At 45.2% G+C, this 17566-nt stretch overlaps 1 long non-coding RNA gene across 2 annotated transcripts; it reads left to right on the top strand.

Moving 5' to 3' along the window:
* The first annotated feature begins 5540 nt into the window (after positions 1 to 5540).
* Positions 5541 to 16504, top strand: LOC103886621. Of its 2 annotated transcripts, none has more exons than XR_002524087.2 (3): positions 5541 to 6318; positions 8858 to 8996; positions 15522 to 16504. It is a non-coding gene; the product is annotated as an uncharacterized LOC103886621 (long non-coding RNA). The 2 variants fall into 2 exon arrangements; XR_002524086.2 differs by having other exon boundaries at positions 5541 to 6408.
* Positions 16505 to 17566: the final 1062 nt, after the last annotated feature.

Below are 17566 nucleotides of genomic sequence, written 5' to 3'. Positions count from 1 at the left end.
TCTCGATCTCCTGACCTCGTGATCCGCCCGTCTCGGCCTCCCAAAGTGCTGGGATTACAGGCTTGAGCCACCGCGCCCGGCCGGCTTATCTCTCTTTATGCTTATATCCAGCTTAGGAGGTATTAATCATTATTCCCTTCTAAAAGACGTCGAAACTAAGGCACAGAGAGGTTTCACAGCCGGTAACTGGTGGAGGCAGGAAGGACTCAAACCCAGGCAGACTGACTCTGCAAGCTGTGCTCTTAATCATCAAGGTCGTTCTTCCTTGAGTTGACCTGAAGTTTGCCTCTCCCACCTCCCTGCGGGATCTCATTGCAGCGGTTAGTCCCATGCGATGGGGTGCCCAGTGCTGGATTTCCATTATCAACATAAGTCACATTTGTCTGGTTTCTGAATGTGTTTGCAGGGCACCATCTGCCTTCTCTGGTGATCCAGTGGCAAACAGAGGGAGAAAGGAGATTGGCACTAGAAGATCTTCCTGTGACAGCTTTCTAACGGTGACAGCCAAGTGCACCCAGCCTGGGTCATGGAGCACAGAGAGTCCCTGGTCATAACTGCATGAAGTCACTATTTGTGGATCACTCTGAGATAAACAAATGAACTCACTCCGGAGAATAAACAGTGGTCTGGGTGACCCCATCTGTGTGCTTAGGCTGGTTGAATTCTGAGGACAGCCAGTAATCTCACCTCTCTAGGCTAACCCCAACATAGCAGGCTCTGAGCAAACATTTGTCAACTATCTGATCTGACAGCATTCCGGCTGAGAGCAATGCTGCCAGTCCATGTCCTCAGAAGGGCTGAGCCTGGAGAGAGAACACATTTTTATTTAGAAGCTTGATCTTGACCATTTGTCCATGTCTTTGGGGTAAATAGATTTCACAGCCTGGAGTCCTATTCCCTTGCAACTGGCATATATTTTTGTGCTTTGTGTCTTATATATGTTTGCCCACGAGGCGTGATGGGGCCATTGCTCCCTCCTGGTTTCCTATGGGAACTTGTGGACAGGTCACCTTCTCAATCTAGGATAGAAGTTCTCCCAGGATATTTCAAAGAGAGAAGCTAAACTAGTCCAGACAAAATATATGGCATGCCCCAAACCAAATGGATTATTTCCTTCTCTTTCTGAGTGCCATTTCTACTGAATTTCTACCATAATTTTCGCAGTCACACAAGCTTGAAAAATCAGAGACATCTTTGTCCTCTCTCGTGACTCTGACATCCAATTAGTTGCCCGGTCCTAGTTACTCTGTCCCTGGAATGTCTCCCGCTAAAAAGGCGTGTAGGTAGTTCAGGTCTTTTAAACATTCATTTGATCAACTGTAGCAAACTACTAACCGGTTTCCTTGCCCCCAGCTATCAACTCACTTTGGATGCTCCTGATTCTGCACACAGGCAGAGAAAGATCTTCCTAGTGCAGTGGTTTTCAAACTGAGCCCTAGGAGCCCTAGGGTTTCCCTGCCATTTGTTAAGGCCTTTTCAATAAGCGAGGGACCAGGACTCAGGTCTGCAGGAGTCTCTTGGGGCCCTCACTGCAATTCAACCAGTGCAATTTCTAATTCAATTTCTAATTTTTTTGAGATCTGAAAAAAAGACTTAAAAAGTCATAAAAACTCTACTTTTTTTTTTTAATCTCTTTTAGGACTTTGATGTGAGATTCCACTTAAGGAAATATGTCGCTAAGGGTTTTGAAAACTGTTGTCCAAAACACAAGACCCTCCTGAAGAAGCTATGAGATAAAGTCTTTGTCTTGACTTGAAAGCGCTCCAGGCAGGGTTTGGGGAGCCATTTGCTCATGGGAAAGTTGCCTCCTTGGTTCTCAAAGACCCAGAGACTAATGGGGACTGGGAAATTTAGGTTTCTTACAAACCAGGGGTAGAGGATAGTCAAGAGTGAGGGGAGTTGAAGGAATGATGGGTCAAGTTGGTTCATGCTCCAGTGTTTGTTATCAAATCACTGGAAAGGTAAAACTGGAAATGGTTTGAGCTGAAGCTGAAACCTAACACGAGAACCATTGAGATACCCCCACTGCACACCGGCAAAGGACATTTCTTCCTCTGCGGTTGCTAGGGTGATGTGCATCTTTGGCAGTCTACAGAGGGAGATGATTCCCGTGAATTCTTGTCTCATTTGTATCTTACAAGCAGAACCAGAGGACAAAAACTCAGTTCAAAGTAGAACACAAGAAGTGCAGCATTTGGGGTCCAGCTTTCCTTCTGGTCTCTGAAATGGAGTGTGTGAGGTTTCTTAAAACTGGACTCAGGTATGCTCTGTCTCCAGCCTCAGCTAAAGAGTCAGCTCTTCCTTTCAAAAAGGGACAACTGATCCCTTGAGAAAGTTGTGGCCTTTGTTTAGGAGTCTTTTCTGATTTTGTCTGTCATGCACAAGATCAACACTGAGGCTGGATGAATACTTGGAGCAAATGAGTCGTTATATGTGAAAGGAAATCTAACATTTACCAAATGCATCCTTTATGCGGGGATTCAAAGCAGGTCAGTCTGATGGCAAAGTGTATGTTCTAGCCACCATAGCATGCCATTGAGATAATTTAGACACTGTGAATTGCATATGAGTGTTCAGTATTATTATTATTGTTCTCTTAGTGTTTGAGAGGGCATAAAACTATGGTTCTCAGAGAAGAATGAGGCTGTATTTTAAAAATGATTTTACTATGCCTTCTCCAAAAGAGATTTAAATTGGTTCAGAATAAAAAACATGGAGCTAATAACACTCTGAACCATTAACCCAAGAGTGAGATGACAAGAACCAAGTCATACAAGGGAGCCAGGAAGTATTTCTAAATCAGAAAATGTAGGCTAGATAGCCACTTGTCCTGACTCCCAAGAGTCCACTGTGAGTATCTTTTCCAAAGTCTGTGTTCAGCAATATAACATTAGAAGTGGCAATGGTGGGGCTATTTACACCGTAGAAATCGGCAAATGTTTCAAACTGGGAGCTTTTTTCTCCAGGTGAACTGGTTGTTAGACATTTGCCAGCACACCATTTGGCTAACAAACGCTACTACAAGCTAGTATGATGTGCTTTTGGCATTTGGCTCTGCTGTCCAAGGGGTGCTGGCTCCCAACTCCCTGCATTCAAGGGGAATGTTTCATTGTGATTGCTGGTGGCAATGGTAATGGCATCACCCAGTTGGGTGAGTAGCTAAGATGAGAAGCATTGTTTCAGGGACTCTTTGCTTTCAAGGAACACTGACTCCAAAGTTAATGGAGTTAACTTAAATTAACTCCATTCAAGTTAATTTAAGCAAAAAGAGAAAGCCATCAGAAGGATATGAGTGTGTCTCAAAGAACCCAAGGATACATTCCTGGGTCCTAAGAATGGCTGGAACCAGCAATTAGAAAGCCCTCAGACAGGAAGACTCTCTCTCCACTCTCTCTCTCCCTCTCTCTCTGACCTATGCATATTCTCATCTGCTTCTCTCTGGGTATCTGCTTCATTTTTGCTTTCTGCAGACTCCATTTCTCAGTTTTACTTCCATGTGGACCCGATATAGTCTTCCCAGTCTTGATCAGTTTCCAGCTTAAGTACTCCCAGGAGGCCAGCTAGAACTCCTGTATTTCAGTAATCTCTTCTTAAAAAAGAATCTGATTGGCCCAGCTTGGATCAGGTAGTCATCCCTGATCTAACCAGCTGTGGTTGAGGGGATAAGGTCTCTTGCAAGGACACTGAGAGAAGGCTCCCTGAGATAGCACAAGGCGAGGCAGAAAGATGAGTTGACTAAGTGTCTGCGATTAGCATGCATTCGTGTCCCTTGGTGGTAGCACCAATGCTAAAGGATGAGGATACCAAGTTCTGGAAGACATGACACACCATATTTGTTATTCTCCTCTGAATATGCGTAATCATTTCCTTGCATGAAGAATGACTTGTATTAAATAAGAACTGAACTCTGTTCATTTTTTTTTTGGATGGAGTCTCACTCTGTTGCCCAGGCTGGAGTGCAATGGCGCGATCTCAGCTCACTGCAATCTCTGCCTCCCGAGTTTAAGCAATTCTCCTGCCTCAGCCTCCTGAATAGCTGGGATTACAGGCTTGCACCACCATGCCCGGGTAATTTTTGTATTTTTAGTAGAGACAGGGTTTCTCCATGTTGTCCAGGCTCATCTAAAACTCCTGGCCTCAAGTGATCCACCCACCTTGGCCTTCCAAAGTGCTGAGATTACAGGCTGAACTCTGTTCTTAAGCTTTAATGTTCATGTTTCTGGTTATATAGTCTATATGAAAGGAAAGAGGATAATAGTGGGAAATGGGGAGAAGAAAGAGAACCACAGCAGCGAGGAACCATGGCCATGCGGAGAAAATAGCAAACAGTCCTGTGGCTTGTGGCTTGAGCGTTGTCTCTAGAGGGTCAGCATGGAATTTGGCCAAAACAGATATAAGTCAGATTTAGGTCTCAAGCATTGAGGCCTGATGCAGCATTTATTTATTTATTTAGAGACAGGGTCTCTGACGCACAGACTATAGTGCACTGCTGCAACCTCAGTTCACTGCAATCTCAGCCTCCTGGGCTCAAGCTATTCTCCCACCTCAACCTCATGAATAGCAGGGGCTACAGGCACACACCGCCACACCCGGCTAATTTTTTGTATTTTTAGTAGAGGCAGGGTTTTGCCGCATTGCCCAGGCTGGTCTTGAACTCCTGAGCTCAAGCAATCCACTTGCCTCAGCCTCCCAAAGTGCTGGGATTACAGGTGTGAGCCACTGCACCTGGCCTGATGCAACATTTACAGATGAGGAGACTCTTATTGTGATTGTGCTATTTGCCCAGTTTCTCACATTGATAAAATAGGCAATAGTTTAAGGAGAAAGAATCTGGGCCACCTTGGGTGTGCGGTCTCCTAGGACTCTGAGCAGAGCACCTTTTCCTGGGGAATGGTGGGGGAGGTGTGGTTGTGCTGAGCAGTGTAAAGATATTGATGTGTGACATACGCCACTATGTTTGCAATACAGACATCACGATCATTGATGTAATTTATTGCACACTGCTTCAAATGCTGTTCATACATAATTTCTAATCCTTGCTACAATCTTGCAGCATGGATGCCTGTGTTACCATCTTCAGATAGACAGCTGGGGGTCTCCAGAGAGCCAGAGCTGCTCAGTTGGCACACAGGAGGGCCAGGAATGGGATCTCTCTCTCTGGCTTTAAAGCCCATCCTCCTCCTTTTTAAATTTTTTTACTTTTATTTTTATTTTTTTTGCCACATGACACCCCCAGAAACAGAGTCAGACATGAGAAAAGGGATCAAATGCATAGCCATCCACAGAGTTCCTGAAAAAAGAAAAGAAGGATTGTTTTAAGGACTTCTTTTCTTTTCTTTTTTTTTTTTTGAGACGGAGTCTCGCTTTGTCGCCCAGGCTAGAGTGCAGTGGTGCGATCTGGGCTCACTGCAAGCTCCGCCTCCCGGGACTACAGGCGCCTGCTACCTCGCCCGGCTAGGTTTTTTGTTTGTTTGTTTTTGTTTTGTTTTGTTTTGTTTTAGTAGAGACGGGGTTTCACCGTGTTAGCCAGGATGGTCTCGATCTCCTGACCTCGTGATCCGCCCGTCTCAGCCTCCCAAAGTGCTGGGACTACAGGCTTGAGCCACCGCGCCTGGCCAGGACTTATTTTCATTAGGATTTCATTCATGACTTATTTTCATTTCAGCTTCTATGTGGTGATGAATATTTACCTTATTTGAAGCTGCTGTTGTCAAAAGTTATCTAGAACAGGTAATGTGAGTCCTTCGGAGATCTCTCTTTGAAAATGAAAATAGAAACAACACACACCGGGGCCTATAGGAGGGAGGAGGGAGGAGGGAGAAGATCAGGAAAAATAACTAATGGGAACTGGCCTTAATACCTAGGTGACAAAATCATCTGCACAATGAACCTCCATGATACAAGTTTACCTATGTAACAAACCTGCACATATATCCCTGAACTTAAAAGAAAAGTTAGAAAAAAGAAAAAAAATGGAAAATATATGTACATATATACTTTGTATCTTTGAGTAATTGGTTCCTAATGACAAACATTTCCTTCCTCCAATTCAGTTCAGTGGACAGGACATGTCTAGGCAGGAGAGCTGCAGATAGGGTGAAGGCGGCACCAGGTGGAGGAGCCCTGGGAAGTGCAATGGTGAACAAAACCACTTCCGGGGTCATTGGCTGCAGGAGCAAAGCAAAGCAGAGTGTTCATTGTGATGTGTCGTGGAGAATGATTTGCTGTGCATTTACCTTTTTAGCCCGTCTACTTCCCCTGTGAGTAGAACTACAAGACACACCTTTTTGGATTTTGAAGAACAGAGAAGCCTTTTAGGTGCGTTGTCCAGAAAACCAAGAAAAAGCTCTAGCGGTTTGTTGCTCTGAACTTTGAAATCTTCGCAGTTGGATGTCACCATATTCTCATGTGTGTGAGAGTCTAGGTATTCTGTATATATTGTTAAGATCACAGGAGAACCAATCTGTGTAATTTGGAAGCCATTTCAACCAGAGTCAGATATTTTAGGAAATATTAAAAATCCTCACTTGGAAATGAATTTTTTTATATCACATTTAAAAAATTGTGGTAAATACATATAACATAAAATCCACCATTTTAATCATTTCTAAGCATACAGGTCAGTGGCACTAAGTACATTCATTTGGTTGTGCAACCATCACCCCCCAACATCTCCAGAACTTTTTTCATCTACCCAAACTGAAACTTGGTATTTCTTTTTCTTTTTTCTTTTTTCTCTTTTTTTTTTTTTTTTTGAGGTGAAGTCTCGCTCTTTTGCCCAGGCTGGAGTGCAGTGGCGCATCAGCTCACTGCAAGCTCCGCCTCCCGGGTTCACACCATTCTCCTGCCTCGGCCTCCAGAGTAGCTGGGACTACAGGCGGCCACCACTGCGCCCAGCTAATTTTTTGTATTTTTAGTACAAATGGGGTTTCACTGTGTTAGCCAGGATAGTCTCGATCTCCTGACCTCGTGATCTGCTCACCTCAGCCTCCCAAAGTGCTGGAATTACAGGTGTGAGCCACTGCGCCTGGCCGAAACTTGGTATTTCTTACAATAACTTGTTTTCTTTCCTTTCCTACAACCCTTGACGACCCCCATTCTTTTTTTTTTTTTTTTGTGAGACGGAGTGTTGCTCTGTCACCCAGGCTGAAGTTTAGTTGCATGGTCTTGGTTCACTGCAGTCTCTGCCTCCCAGACTCAAGAGATTCTCCTGCCTTAGCCTCCTGAGTAGTGGGGATTACAGGTGCTCGCCACCACAGCTGACTAACTTTTGTAATTTCTTATTGGAGATGGGGTTTCACTGTGTTGGCCAGGCTGGTATGGAACTCCTGACCTCAGGTGATCCACCCACCTTGGCCTCCCGAAGTGCTGGAGTTACAGGTGTGAGCCACCATGCCCGGCCCTTGGCAACTACCATTCTACTTTCTTTCTTTTTTAAATTTTTTTTTGAGATGGGGTCTCGCTCTGGCCCCCAGGCTGGAGTGCAGTGGCAGGATGTCAGCTCATTGCACTCTCTGCCTCCCAGGTTCAAGCAATCCTCCCACCTCAGCCTCAGTAATTGGGATCACAGGGACGTGCCACCATGCCTGGCTAATTTTTGTGTGTTTTTGTAAAGATGGGGTTTTACCATTTTGCCCAGGCTGGTCTTGAACTCCTGAGTTCAAGTCATCTGTCCACCTCAGCCTCCCAAAGTGCTGGGATGACAGGCGTTGAGCCACTGTGCCTGGCCTACTCTCTCTATGTATAAATCTGACTACTCTAAGTATCTCATGTGGTATTTGTCCTTTTGTGACTGGCTTATTTCACTCAATGTCCTTAAGGTTTCCCCATGATATAGCATGGCTCAGAATTTCCTTGCTTTTTAAGGTTGAATAATGTTCCATAGTATGTATCTGCCACATTCTGTTTATCCATTCATGCAAAAATTGTCCAACGATATGAACATTTAGGTTGTTTCCACCTGGAAATACATTTCAATTTTATTTTATTTTATTTTATTTTTGAGACAGAGTCTTGGTCTGTTGCCCAGGCTGGAGTGCAGTGGCGTGATCTTGGCTCACTGCAACCTCCACCTCCCAGGTACAAGTGATTCTCCTGCCTCAGTCTCCTAAGCAGCTGGGATTACAGGCATGCACCACCACACGCAGCTAATTTTTGTATTTTTAATAGAGACGGGGTTTCACCATGTTGGTCAGGCTGGTCTTGAACTCCTGACCTCACGATCTGCCTGCCTCGGCCTCCCAAAGTGCTGAGATTACAGGCGTGAGCCACTACACCCAGCCTCAAAATGTTTTAGCTGACAATGAATACTAATTACTGATTCATAGAGACGACTGTTTTAAGTTTGCATATAGGACTGTCAAATATAGTTTGATAGCAATGCTGTTTCATAGATCGAGGGTCCAAACACCCCATATAGGATTGTCATCAGGTTCCTCATATCTAGATATTATATCTAGATCTAAAGCAAGTTAGGGTAAAACATTCTATTGGAATAGATTCTGTCATTTAAATATATTTGATTGCTAATTACAGATTGTTCCTACAGTAACCAACCCTCTGCCAATTCCTAGAAAGTAAAAGGTGTGTTATGGCAAAAACAGGATTGATGATCTAGGATCACGTGTCATTGAAACTTACATGGTTTTAATTGAGTCTTTGACGCAATTACACTGCTATACCAGAGTCAGGCTGCAAGAATAACTGACTGTGGTCGGGGCACATTTGCCAAGTGTGTTCTAACATAACAGAGAGTGTTTTCGCTGTGTTGGGAAAGAGAAACAATTTCCATTTGGATTTGCAAATTGCTATTCCTGTCTAAAGGAGCAAACTGATAACGTTCCCAATCTCCTTTTAGGAATTTTGGGGAACACAGAGCTCACAGGCAGAGGTACTCAGAGAGAGACACAAAGCCACGATCATGTAGAAGAAAAAGCCAACCCTGAAATGGTAAATTATTGACAGCTGGGCATTCGGCGGAGCGCACTGAAAGGAAGGTAGGCACTCTGCTGTAACCACAACAGATGCAGCCTGTTTCTAAAATCCAAGGCCAGGAGGCAGGTATTTTCTGCAATTAATAATAATGACATTGATATCAGGAAGTAACCATTCTGGCACAGACTGGAAGGGAACAAGAACAGCCTGGGACACAGAGATCGCAGAGGCTGGATAATGTGAGAAGAAAATGAGTCCCTACGGGATGAGACAAAGGCAACTCCTTGTCACATCTGACTAAGGGGTTTCACCAGTTCCTTAATGCCGGGAGACTGGAAGTTAATATCAGAAGCAGCCTGTTCATACTTCTTATTGTTGTTTGTAGGATTATGTTCACGCTAACTGCATAATGAAGCATGTGTAACTGTCATTCTATGGCGCACAGTCATTGATTGGCAACCAATGTTTCCGTTGTCTTCATACTGCCCTGAGTTAGGGAGCCTCTTCAGGGGTTCCCGGAGACTGATCTGTGAAGCAGCTGGAACCTTCTGACTTCTGCAGGCCCCATTCTGGTTCCTGAACATTGTCCTAAGGGAAGACATTCCTAGCATGAAGTACTCCTGTCTGCGTGTGCTACGTGTGACTCAGCTCTTGTTTTCAGAGTTGATAGTAGATCCAGTTTACCGCCTTGATATATTTATAGGTTCTATTATCCTTTTTGGTTTTTCCAGTGCTTTCTTGATGCTCTCACAGATCTCAGGAGATGTAACACAGGAGTAGGGAGACATACACAGTACCAAGAACAGAGTTCCTCCAGTGGCTTTTCTCTGAATAGAAAGAGAAGGGAAAGAAAACAAGAAGAGAGAAGGCATAGAAACATGTTTTTTTGGCCAGGTGCAGTGGCTCACACCTGTAATCCGAGTACTTTAGGAGGCTGAGGCGGGTGGATCATGAGGTCAGGAGTTCAAGAGCAGCCTGGCCAAGATGGTGAAACCCCATCTCTACTAAAAATACAAAAATTAGCCAGGTGTGGTGGTGGGCGTCTGTAATCCCAGCTATTTGGGAGGCTGAGGCAGGAGGATCGCTTGAACCCAGGAGGCAGAGGTTGCAGTGAGCCGAGATTGCACCACTGCACTCCAGCCTGGGCGACAGAGTGAGACTCTGTCTCACAAACAAACAAACAAACAGAAAAAAAGAAACTTTTTTTTTTCCTAGGGAGCTAGGCTAGTCATGATTAGACTAGTGATGGGAGCTGAAGAGACACCATTCGCACTGCCTGGACACAGCAGCCTGGGCACAGGGCCAGAGGGCACCCATCTGGCTGCAGGCCCACAGGTGCCCCGTGAGGTACATCCCTTCAAGCTTAGTAAAGCATGTATTCTTTTGAATTGTCTAGATCCTCCCTCCAATGTTTACAGACCCTGGTGCAGAGAAATTGCTTTGCTAAGAGGACATGGGTTACTTTTCTCTGCAAATTCTTTTTTTGGGGGAATGGGAAGGAAGGGCTTAGGAAAGATGGGTAAGGTTAGGCTTATGTTCTGCAGTGACTGCTAACTGCCTTTTAGTTTTAGTTGATGGCTCTGGGGCCTGGCTTCTGAGACACAGTATCGCTCTAGTTCCTCAAGTTCAGAGTCACCACTGGTTTTCTGGATCGCTTCAGATGGGCCCTTTCTCTTAGCCTCTGTTTTGACATTGGTAAACTAGAAAATTCCAGGCCATTTCTTTGTGTGTTCTTCATGAGGATATAGGACAACCATTAAGGCTGTGTTCTAGAAAATAAAACACTTACTTTGGGTAAGAGAGTCTAGATTTAATTTTCTGTGATGATTTCATAGATTCAGAAGGCAACTTGGAACATTTTTGCTTTGGTCCCCTCTATTCTGTACGACACAACTCCCATCCAGAGTCAAGTCTCCCCAACCCACCCCGTGACACTTGGCTGTTTCCATCAGCCTTTGTTGAAGTATCTTGTCAAGTCTAAATCTTAGACCTTTAGGTTCTTGTGCACCCCATTCAAAAATGATTCTATGTAGATGTGACTGTAATTAAACCTGCTTTTCCTTTACAATGTTGTGAGATTGACATCTGAGCAGCTTAAGTCCTTATTTTTCCCTTGACAGATTATTTTCTTTATTCAGATAAAGCCTGTGTTCTATTTTGAATGCTGGGAGAATGGAGATTTTCTTTTTTCCTTTGGAGTTTGAAGCAATTAGAGCCACAAATGAATTTTTCACATTAAGAGGGATGTTTTGTCTTCCGATCTGCACCTGCTCAACCCCATTTCCAGTTATTTGGAGGTTGTTGCACTAAAGAAGAGGAAATACTTATGCTGGGATGGAGGGAATCACTAATGGCTAATCAATAACTGTGGAGTTTTTCAAAACTCTAAAGAGACTCGGCACAGTGTTCGGATAAACAGTGGGATCATTGAGTGGTGGTTTTCCTGGTGTGGGGTTCCTGGAAAGATCCAGAATTGATCATCAAACATCTCCACTTACATGTCTTTTAGTCATTTAAAATTCAATAATAAATTTATTATTCTCCCTCACCTCTCTGCCTGCCCCCAAATTTACTTCTTCTGTATCTCCTCCAGGCTTTGTTAAGGTTGTTTAACATCCACAGTCTCAGAGCCAGAGAGTCCTAGTCTCTCCTTCCTCACCCTCTACCATGGACACGGGTTGGCTTCTTACCCAATATCCATTCCTTCCCTCTCCTATTGCTCACAGTGCCCAGATTTCAATTTGTGGAATTACTCCTCTCCCACCTGCCTCCCTGGGTATTTGCTACGCAGTTGCAGCAGAATTTACCCCTAGTCCACTTGGTGGACCCTGATTAGTCCAAGGCTTTTGAACAAATCCTTTAATGGTTTCATCTCTCTTGCCATGGAAATTGTCTTAGAGGTTGGCCCACATCATTCATTGTGTGGCCCTCCCCTGGCTCTCAGATTGGTTCTGACTGGTCCAAACAGAGTAAATGCATGGCTTTTGTGTGGTGGTCGGAGAAAGGAAAACCTCATTTTTTGCTTTGAAGAAGGTGATGCACAAATATGAGGTTGGGACAAGCTCAGCCCTTTGACTACCATGAAGAAACCCAGTAGGAGGACACAGCCCATCACTGAGGGAGGCAGAGCCCAATGCATCACAGAGAAAAAGAGTCAGGGCCCAAGGTCCCTCTCAGTGAAGCACATCTGGAGCCCACTTTACTGCTGCACTCTTCCCATCACATGAGCAAACCAGTTTTCTTTATTGCTTATGTCAGTTTGTGTTGAATGTTCTGGTAATCAAAAGTATCCTTGGCTAATATATACCCTCAGTCATTTATAACAACCTCCCGATTTTGCTTCTTTCATAAATCTCAAGTTCAACCTGTCTCTACTATCCTTAGTGTCACTGGATAGTAACTATCTTATTTATTGGGACCCAACTTAATTTTAAATAACAGCTTTACCATTGATAAACTTTCTAAGAATGCAGAAGCCCAGTAATTCAGAGATTAGAAAGCTGACTGAGGACCCCCCAAATGATCATATATGGGAGTGTTTTATATCCCACGGGCAGGTCTTCTGTAAATAAGGCCCTTCCAGGGCTCATTCTATGCTGGCTTCCCAGCATCATCCTCCCTGCCCCTTGCTTCATGCCACATGCTGCAGTCACACTGTGTTTTTTGCAGTTTCTCAAGTCCCAAATTCTTTTAAGACTTGTTATTTTTTTAATTCCGTTGTATATTCTTATTGTCATGTTTGGAAAGAAGTCCCTCCCTCTTCCACTGAAAAGAGTGCCAGTCATCCTGCAGCCCCTGTGGAACCTGGGAAGCTTCAGTCTGCCAAACTGGGACAGATGATGCAATTGATAGGGCTGAGTAGGACCAGGGATGAGACTAAGCTGACTCTAAGCCTAACCCAAGCTGTTGAGTCAATGCACAGATTGATAGACAGGTGTAGACAGGGCTTGGGAGCTATCAGAAATCTAGACAGGCCAGGGGTCAGAGCCAGAGGGTCTAGCAGAATGATATGGTTTGGCTGTGTTCCCACCCAAATCTCATCTTGAACTGTAGCTCCTACAATTCCCACATGTTGTGGGATGGACCAAGTGGGAGGTAATTGAATCATAGGAGTGGGTCTTTCCCATGCTATTCTCATGATAGTGAATAAGTCTCACGAGATCTGATGGTTTTATAAAGGGGAGTTTCCCTGCACAAGATCTCTTCTTTTGTCTGCCGCCATGTAAGTAGTGCCTTTCACCTTCCACCATGATTGTGAGGCCTCCCCAGCCACATGGAACTGTGAGTCCATTAAACCTCTCTCTTTTGTAAATTGTCTTTATTAGCAGTGTGAAAACAGACTAATACACAGTCAACAGAAGTCATTCAACAGAGGCCTAGTTAATAGTGCTGCTGTACAGGAGATGCAAAACAGAGCCTGAATCCCAAAATTTCATGCTACAGGTGGGCAGCCCTGGGCCCAGCATGGTTAATTCTAAACGGGAGGCCAGGAGACAGGAAGAGAATCCTCTTCTTGATTGAGGGAGTGATAGGAAGATGCTGAAATGCATTTCAGCATTCATCTTAACCCAGCGGATGAAGGGGATGGCTTAGAAATCAGAATTGCATGGGGAAGACTGCTCAGTTTTATTTCTTATTTTCAAAAGGAGTTTGTGAGGCCACTGCAGGTACCTCCCTCCAAGGAATCCTAGGATCTGGGGATGCGGAGATGGGAATATGGGATATGTGTGTGTGTGTGTGTGTGTGTGTTTTCTTTTTTTCAAAGACAGGTTATTGGGTTCTGGTTCTGTGACCTGGACTGGAGTACAATGGTATAGTCATAGCTCACTGGAACCTCAAACTCCTAGGCTCAAGCAGTCCTCCCATCTCAGCTCCCCAAGTAGCTGGGACTGCAGGCACACACCACCATGCCTGGGAAAGTTTTGTTTTGTTTTGTTTTGAGAAAGAGTCTTGCTCTGTCACCCAGGCTGGAGTGCAGTGGCGTGATCTCGGCTCACTGCAACCTCTGCCTCCTGGGTTCAAGTGATTCTCCTGCCTCAGCCTCCTGAGTAGCTGGGACTACAGGTGCCCACCACCATGCCCAGCTACTTTTTTGTATTTTTAGTAGAGACAGAGTTTCACCATGTTAGCCAGGATGGTCTTGATCTTCTGACCTCGTGATCCGCCCACCTCGGCCTCCCAAAGTGCTGGGATTACAGGCGTGAGCCATCATGCCCAGCCAATGCCTGGGAAATTTTTAAATTTTTTGTAGAGACAGCATCTTGCTATGTTGCCCAGGTTGTTCTCAAACTCTGGGCCTGAAGTGATCCTCCCACCTCAGCCCCCCAAAGCGCTGGGATTACAGGTGGTGTGTGCCAACATGCCTGGCCAGGATGTGTATATTTTAAACAAGCTTGTCAAGTAATTCTGATATTGCCTCTACTGCCCTTTGTGCTCCAGGATTGCCCTGGGGGGAGATCTTGCATCTGCTTTTATCTTTTTTATTTATATTTTTATTTATTTTTTTGAGACAGGGTCTCACTCTCACTCATGCTAGAGTGCAGTGGCATGATCTTGGCTCACTGTAGCCTCAACTGGGCTTAGGTGATTCTCCTACCTTGGCCTCCCAAGTAGCTGGGACTATAGGTGTGAGCTACCACACCTGGCTAATTTTTTGTATTTTTTGTAGAGATGGAGTTTCAATATGTTGCCCAGGCTGGTCTCAAATTCCTGGGCTCCACAATTTGCCTGCCTTAGTCTCTCAAAATGTTGGCATTACATGTGTGAGCCACTGTGCCCCGCCTGCTTGTATCTTTAGCTCTTCTGTCCCCATCTCCTCCCTATACTCATCTAACTATGCTCAGTCACTGCCTTTGCTTGTGCTATTTCAGAATGTTCTTTTCCATCTTGCCCTTCTGGTTACCCCATGCATCCTGCTCCTTCCTAGCATCCACTAAAGCATTCTACTCTTAATTCCATCTCCAAACTTTCTCTCCACACTTAACCCTGGGTTAAGCTCCACACTCCCTTTTGTCACCACAATAACTTGATACTCCCCTTCAGAACTCATATTTAGCCTTGTTGTTATTGTTTGTTTGCTTCCCTTCTGAAACCTTGAAGAGCCAAGACTATGCTTTTTCATCTTAGGAGCCATAGCTGTGCCTGCTGCATAGCAGGCTCAATGGCTGTGGAAGTGCATGGATACCCGTAAACAAATGGAATCAAATGGAACAAAGGCCAGAAGGGTGCTTTGTAATCCACAAGGTGCAGTAAAGGTGTACCATATTATTATTATTGCTAGTCAATAAAACAGAAACCTCTAAAAGTCTTCAAGTTCTACTTTCTCTTGGATACCTAGCTTGATTCTTCCCCAGACAGAATCAATGACTCCATTCTTGGAACTCCCTCAGTATGCTGCATTAGGCAGTTTTTTCCAGGATGCTTTATGCAAATTACCATTTATATCTCATGTGCCAGTCTCCCTCACTAGACAGGAAAGTCCTTTAGGAGAGGGATGGGATGCATTAATCCTGGGGACCCTTCTCAGAACGCTCTTAAGTGCTTTGAACATTAATATTAGTTGACTTCCTGCCCTCTTCCCTCCCCAGGGCAAATATCTTCATCTGCATCCACCTTCTCCCCTTCCAGTCTCAGATGAAGCAGCCAGCCTCCTCTGTTCTATTCTCCTGTGCCCTGGGAAGTTGAAGATGAAAGTGGATCCTGTGCTCTCTTTAATCACTGGCAGCTAATGTGTCCATGCAACGGATAAATGCGAGAAGTCTCTTCGCCTCCCTGAAGAGAGGCCTTCATGCTCATGCTGTCTTAGTAAAAAGGATGTGGAGAAACTGGGGACCCATTGGGAGAAGCAGGACAGAGAAGAGAAAAGGGGCTGTATTGAGGAGAGCACTTCCAGAGTAGCCAAGGGAACCGAGGAAGGATTTGCTGGCATCTGTGCAGCCCCGGAAGCATGCCTGACTGAGAAAAGACTGGGCCTGGGATTAGGTGGATTTAATTAGAACGGGCACAGCCTTGCTGGAGCAACCTCCGATGCTGACCTCTGTATCTGGCCTGAGATTTGGTGCTTGCCTGCGCTTAAGTACAGATACCTTGGTTTTTGATCCTGTCTGCTTGTCGGGAGGTAGTGCTGTTTTCCTCAAGTGTTAGGCCTGTGTGGCTACGGAGAACTGGTGACTGTCCAGGGAGGAGGCAGTGGCTGGAGGGGAAGGGCCACATTCCCAAGGCCTTTGTCACAAATAGAACCCAGAGCCTCCGGGATGGCAGGGGAGGCAGGAGTTGGCTGGCACTGCAGGGCATCTCAGGACTCTGGGGCAGGAAGGAACCTTAGAGCCTACACAGTACACTATTTAATGGATAAGGACACTTCCAGGTGAGACCCGGAGAGCTTAAGTGATTTACCCAAAGTCATTCAGAGAAGCAGGACCTCAAGAAAAGACCTGGGCTTAGCCCACAGCTTGAGCTTTGCCCACACCACTGCAGCCCGGGTATCTGTGCAGACAAATGCACTTCATGGAGGTCAACCCAAGGGCCTCCCTCCATCCTCGAGGGCCAAGAGTCCACGGATGGGTCAGGGGAGAAGCTTACTTGGACCAGAAAGACATGAGGGTGGGTGGGGGAGGGGGTCACCCTTTGCTCCAGTGGGTTAGTGCTCATCTATCTTACCCAGCAATTTATTAGCTCAGTTCTATTACCATGGGCTAATTGTCTACTCATGATGAATAGGGCTGCTTTCCTCCTCTCCTCTGCCTGCCCCTTCCCTCCTCCCTCAATCCCTCCTCCGTTCCTTGTTTTCCCCCGCCCTCTCTGCCTCCCTCCTGGTTTCTTTCTTGAACACCACTCTTGTGGTGGACATTGTGCACTGTGGCTCCAGAGTTGAAAAAGATCCATTTCTGTTCTCCAGGAACACACAGTAAAGAGGGGAGGAAATGAGCAGGGGGTTGGGTGCTGTTCGGGGACAAGTCTTGTACTCAGGGGTAATACGAGAGAATTTCTAAGATAGCTCTGGAAAGAAAATGAGATGCCCTTAAGGCCACCTTCACTATTCACTCTGAGAACCCCTTCCATATGGTGCCTGCACACATAGATACATTTTCCTCTCTTTGTTGATGCCTCCTTGAATTTATTTATTGTTTGACCTTCCTCAAACTTTCATCTACATTCATGCCTTTTTACAAACAACAAGCAAGCTGAAAGACCATGCACACGGACACTCCCGCGTGGAATGACCGCCCCATGCAAATACATGTGACCCCACAAACATTCGAGGGTACAGATGTACACAAAGGATGGTCTGGATATGTACGCAAGTTGATGCTTGCACATAGATACGAGCAGAACTACATAAGCACACATGTAAATGCATGTATGAAAAAAGCTGTATCAATATGTGCTGAAAGATTTTTGGCTTGAGGAAAGTCATTTCAGTGCGTTGTTAAAACAATGACAACAAAGCAGACTTGAGGCAGCTCGGCCAGCTTTCGAGTGATTTATAACTCTGATTGCCTTGACTTTGACGGCAGAGTTCATTCAGAGAAAACATTTGGGGAAAAGCAGGGGACATCAAAAAAATCAGTAGACACCTGGGTGATCCTCTCAGAGGAGAGGAATCCAGAGTGCATGGCTTCATCTGGGGTCC

The sequence above is a fragment of the Papio anubis genome, chromosome 8, assembly GCF_008728515.1.
Source record: "Papio anubis isolate 15944 chromosome 8, Panubis1.0, whole genome shotgun sequence".
NCBI classification, from domain to species: domain Eukaryota; kingdom Metazoa; phylum Chordata; class Mammalia; order Primates; family Cercopithecidae; genus Papio; species Papio anubis.
Note: the sequence above shows the minus strand (reverse complement) of the source record. Positions and strands in the feature narration are given on the sequence as shown.